This window comes from Eumetopias jubatus, unplaced genomic scaffold (genome assembly GCF_037043125.1).
Source record: "Eumetopias jubatus isolate StellerSeaLion01/CBP00866 unplaced genomic scaffold, mEumJub1_p1.0 scaffold_14, whole genome shotgun sequence".
NCBI classification, from domain to species: domain Eukaryota; kingdom Metazoa; phylum Chordata; class Mammalia; order Carnivora; family Otariidae; genus Eumetopias; species Eumetopias jubatus.
The window spans coordinates 95,884,546-95,890,545 of NW_028274820.1; positions in this window are offsets into that span (position 1 = coordinate 95,884,546).

Consider the following 6,000-nt stretch of genomic DNA (forward strand, 5'->3'; position numbering starts at 1 on the left):
GTGGGTGGGTGGGTGAGAGAGAGAGAGAGAGAGAGAGAATTGAAATGGGTAGTTAAGAACTCTTCCAAGGAAGAGCAAAAATAGGGGCCATGGAGTTTACTTTCCCTCAGCTTCCAGGATCAACTATTAAAGCTGGCAAAGTATGGCACCAAAGAGATGGACTGCCTGTTTTCAGAATCTGCACCCTGTGGTGACAATAGCAGCAAAAATACCAGTGACGTAGGAACTATGACTGCCCTCTTTGGATTGACAAGCAACCATCGGTATCATAGGGTCCAGTCTGGGAAGGAAATCTAGAAGAAGGGCCTCCTATGAGTCATTGCTTGGTGTTTTGGAGTGGTATCAACATGACTATTTGCCAAAATGACTGTATTTTATACTTCACACAGAGAAAGACAAATACTGTCTCTTGAGCTTTATTTTTAGGTACACATACATTTAAATGTATGTATTTCCTTCACTCTATATTGCAGGAATTCTTTCAAGTAGTTTAGAGAAAACTTGGAAATTGAAAGAGACCTGATGTTTCCTCTTATCTTTACAGTCACAATTCTTGAAAGGATTGTCAGGTTTTACTGCCTTCTCTCCCTCCCCTCCCACTTTCTCCTCAGCCCACTCCAATCCAAATCCCACCATGACTACATCGCGAGATAATGACTCCTACTCAGTAGTTAAATGCATACAGTTTGGTCTTCATATTTACTGATCTTGAACAAGGCCCATATCATCTTATGTTGTATACTTTTTCTTGGCCTCCACGAGTCTACATTCTTCTGGTTTCCATCTTTCTCTTGAGCCTCTCCTTTTACTTTCTTCTCTGCCTATTCCTCAAATTGTATTCTTATCCCTCTTCTCTTCTGAGTCTCATGGTTTCAATAACCGTGCTCACGAAGGTGATTCTTAAATCTTTACTCTGAGTTTCAGGTCTGTATATTTTCTGACTGTTTCATTTTTCACTGAGATACTCCACAGACAACCTGGAGTGAACATGTCCCTAAATGAATTAATCCCTACCCTCTGCTAAAGGGGTTCATCCTCTTATGTTCTCTCTCTCGGTCAGAACATGAAAACCATCTCTTCAGTTGCCCAAATCATAAAATGTGGGTCTAGTTACCTCCCCCCTCCCTTCCTCCCATCCTTCCCTTCTTCCCCTTCCCTTCCCATCCTTTCCTTCCCTTCCCTTCCCTTCCCTTCCCCTTCCCTTCCCTTCCCTTCCCCTTCCCTTCCCTTCCCTCCCCTTCCCTTCCCTTCCCTTCCTTCCCTTTCCTTCCCTTCCCCTTCCCTTTCCCTTCCCTTCCCCTTCCTTCCCCTTCCCTTCCCTTTCCCTTCCCTTCCCTTCCCTTCCCTTCCCTTCCCTTCCCTTCCCTTCCCCTCCCTTCCCTTCCCTTCCCTTTCCCTTCCTTCCCCTCCCCTCCCCTTCCCTTCCCTTCCTTCCCCTTCCCTTCCCCTTCCCTTTCCTTCCCTTCCCCTTCCTTTCCCTTCCTTCCCTCCCCTCCCCTTCCCTTCCCTTCCCTTCCCTTCCCTTTCCCTTCCGTTCCCTTCCCTTCCCTCCCCTTCCCTTCCCCTTCCCTTCCCCTTCCCTTCCCCTTCCCTTTCCCTTCCCTTCCCCTTCCCTTCCCCTTCCCTTCCCCTTCCCTTCCCCTTCCCTTTCCCTTCCCTTCCCCTTCCCTTTCCCTTCCCTTCCCCTTCCCTTCCCTTTCCCTTCCCTTCCCCTTCCCTTTCCCTTCCCTTCCCCTTCCCTTTCCGTTCCCTTCCCCTTCCCTTCCCCTTCCCTTTCCCTTCCCTTCCCCTTCCCTTCCCCTTCCCTTCCCTTCCCTTCCCCTTCCCTTCCTTTCCCTTCCCTCCCCCTCCCCTTCCCTTCCCCCCCCCTTTCCCTTCCCTTCCCTTCTCTTCCACTCAGACTCCATGCCATGATGATTCTGTCTCCTCAAGGCTGTCAAACCTGTGTTCTTTTCTCCTTTCTAATGGCTACCTCTTGCTCTCTCACTGGCTCTATCCTCCATCTTCTCAACAATTTCCAGAGAAACCTCTTGCCATAATCTTGCTTCAGCAGTTCACTCTGCATCAGAATGATCCTTCTAAAATGCAGACTTGATTGTATCATTCCCCTAGTGAAATATTTGAGTAACTTTCCATAGCTATTAGAATAAGTTGTGGGTTCCTCAGTGTGGTCTATGAGTCTTTACATGTTCATTCTTTCAGCAAATGTTGCTGAGTGCTTGCCATATGCCAGATACTCTTCTAGGCACTTAGGATATATGTTCTGGTTTTGCTGTACATCTCAGGGTACCACATCTACCCATGCACTGTCTGCTAGCAACATTAAACTTCTAGTTCTTTATACACTCCTTGGATCCAAATCTTCATATATTCACCTGATATATACTTATTGAGCACATAATATGTGCAAAGCAGTAATCGAACCACCTCCCCTCTCCCAAGCACATATATATATTCTTATATACGCTCTTTAACCAGATAATTTTGACTCATTCTTTGAGTCTCAGGTTAAATGTCGCTTCTTTCAGGAAAATTTTCCTGATTCTCCTTCTTTACTCCAATTGGGCTTAAGTGCCCTTTATCCATGGACTCATGATATCATGTACTTTTTCTCTGAGGGCTAAAGGAAATGCATGATAATGCACTTGTTTGCTTCCCCTGCTAGACTCTATGAAGTCGTGAAGGCAAATCCACAGTGTTTGCAACACTGCACTATGGCATTAGGCTTCTAGGCTTGTTGGATTTTTATCATTTACTCATGAGAGTGTGGTAGGGCCTACAGAATAACTTCCAATCAATTAAAAATTTCTGTGATATTCTTTGTGTGAATTAAGTAGTTTTCAATAATGATAACTTAAGAGCTAGACCATCTCTGAAGGTGCTGATTTCTGATTAGAAAATTTCATATCTCACTTAAACAACCACCCTGAAGTATGGATTGGGACTATAGTACTTCACATGATAACTAACCACCTCCTAGTTTATATAGAGTTAATTTATGTTCATACATATGATGCTAATACTGTGTTATTTTAAAGTACATTGCCACTCAGACAATGGCAACAACCCAGAATTCATAGAATGCATGGAATAAACCTACTTTGGGAGCAACTAGAAGAACACTTTACTGGAACTGTGTTATGTATACCCTAACATGAAGAGTCAGAAGCTGGAGGTGAGAGGTGACTGTGGAGCCTGGAGAGGGGAAGATTTAGAGCCTGTGGGAAGGGTGTCAGGTCCTGGAGCCTACCAGAAGCAGCATGGAAACACTCACAGTTGGCTTCCACTTTATGCAGTGACTCACTGAATAAATGAGAAGTCATGCTGCAGAGGACAGTCATCCACCTGGATAATGAGGACATTACTGCATCCGTAGCCAGCTGCCGCAGCATCAGGACAAAAAAACACTATGCCCAGTAGTCAGACTTCCTGCTCAGGTTGTCTCTGGTTGGGCAAAACAGAACCGGGGGGGGGGGGAACTCTCCCCATGTTCCTCATCAAATCCTCTAAGATTTGACCCTTTTAATATCTAAATGGTCCCATTGTGACCTTGAATGTGGGGGAGACTCCCTAACCTCCCACTTCCAAGTTTAACACAGAGGAAAAAAGATCAGTGGGTATGTGAGAATGCAATCACTCAAAATAAGATGAACACTATGAAAAGAGACAGGCTGTGTTTGTGACATAAAGTCACTAGCAGACACAGGAGATGCTAGAAAACATCTCTTAGGTTTTCGCTGAGATTTTAGAAAACACTGACTGATTCTATAAAAAGAATGTGCCCTCATATCATGAAATGGGCAAATGCTTTAAGATGTGGTGGCTGATGTTTGAGGCAGTTGTGGAGTGAAGGGTTCTGAATAGCAGATTAGATACTGCAGAAAAAGAATGAGAATATTCAAAGATATCACTGAAATGTCAATTCAGAATCCACAGAAAAAGAACCAAAGAAAGAAAGGTTACTGGAGGTGGAAGAGAATATAATGCTGGATCCAGTAGAAGTTCTACATACGCTGCACTTTGCAGAGGAGAGAACACAAAACCGAATAAATATAAGAGCTGCAACAGTCTAAGAAATTGTAAGAGAAAGTGTAAGTAAAAAAAGCTGAAGGTTAGGCAAAATCAACGAAAAAGGTCCAAACCTACATAAACTGGTGATTTGTTTCAAAAAGAATAAAAAGAAAATATATTCTAGAGGCCTCTGGGTAGAAAAATCTATGATGGAAGTAAAATACTAGGTTTGTTTCAGATTCTTGTTCAGAAATTCTAAGTCCCAGAAGATAAGTCAACATCTAGAGTTTTGATGGAGGTGCTCAGGAACTAATAAGTAAAATACATGACAGAGTTTGACTTAAACTTGCTCGTGGGATATGGCTGGTAGATCTCTGAACTTGGAGCCCAACCCCTGCCCTCTCCACATGGGGAGCACACAGAGCCTGTCTGTGGTCGCTGGGGTCCAGGCCTAACTGATGGGAAGTGTAATGGGAGGCAAGAGTCTACCCTTCTCTTTAGTCTGGAAACTCAGCAACCTTCAGGAGAATTCCTCAGAGCGATGTCCTTGCTCTGTGCCTGTCAAGAGAAAAATGATACCAGTCTAGAATAATCCGTGATTACATTCTGGGCAATTTGACCTGAATAGCACCTTCTTAAGAGCTTCTCTTGTGATTCTCCAGTTCCTCATCTCTTGTGACCAAGTGCCCAAACAGAAAAACACTGTCACACCCCATTAGAGAGAGGTCACAGATTGGGATCAGAGGTTGTGGACTGGCAGCCCACAGATTGCATTTAGCATGCAGCTATATTTTCTTTGATCTGTTCAGTGTTTTAAGAAATTTGAGTAAACATTTTGAAATTTGGGAGCTTTCAATAGATGTCAAGGTATCTAGAAGTTCTAACACTGCTGAGAACACATTCCCACAGGGAGCAGTGGGCTGGAGGTTAGAGCAGGAGTCAGGACTCACCGGGTCTGTCTCCGGTGACACCTCAGTGGAAAAAATCCAGTTGGTAGCCGTTGCCAAGTTTGCAAAGCTGTTTTTTTTTTTTTTTTTTTTTTTCCTTAGAGTAGAGCACAAGTTTAAAGTCAGGCCTCTACTGAAAGAGGGAGAACAGAATGAGGCCATATGCTTCCAGAAAAATGGGAGAGAGAGCATTTCTTTGTGAAAAGTGAATGATATTTTATGTATTGAAAATTGAAAATATGTCTTTACCAAAAAGTAAAATTTAAGATGCCATTACAAAACAAATCAGAACAATTGCTATATAGAAAAGTTATTTGATGAAAATTTAATTAACTGAAAGAAAGAACTAGAATTTCCATAGGATTAATTTCTGAATGCAAATAAAATAGGTGATGATTTTTTAAAAAGTGGCCATAGAATCTTTTAAAATGCATTTCTGAAAGATTATCTGTGGAGTGAAGGAGAATTTATATGACTTCAACAGAATCAAACACTCATGAATACATTATAGCTAGAAATACTGTGGTGTTCAGAATATTGAAGATGGCAGAGGACTTGCTAGAGAAGAATGAAAGAATCTATGATATTTTATTTTATTATTTTATTTTTTAAGCTGCTACAAGCAATTTATTTTATTTTCAAAGTCATTCTACTGCTATCAAACATCATTCTAACTGTACATGTTCAAAAGTCTAAATGTGGTTTAGAGTATTAGATTTCTTTTTTTAAATTTAAATTCAAGTTAGTTAATATATAGTGTAGTATTGGTTTCAAGAGTAGAATTCAGTGATTCATCACTTCCATATAACACCCCCAACGAGTGCCCTTCTTAATGTCCATCACCCATTTAGCCCATCCTCCCACCCAGTTCCCTCCATCAACCCTCAGTTTGTTCTCTATATGTGATGTTTCATAACCACAGCTGATAAAAGCAAATATATAAATAATAATTCCAAGCAATAGCTATGTTCACCTGTGGCACTGAAAAAAAAAAGCTTTTGTACTAAACTGAACATAAAACACAAGAGGAATTCTTAATCTC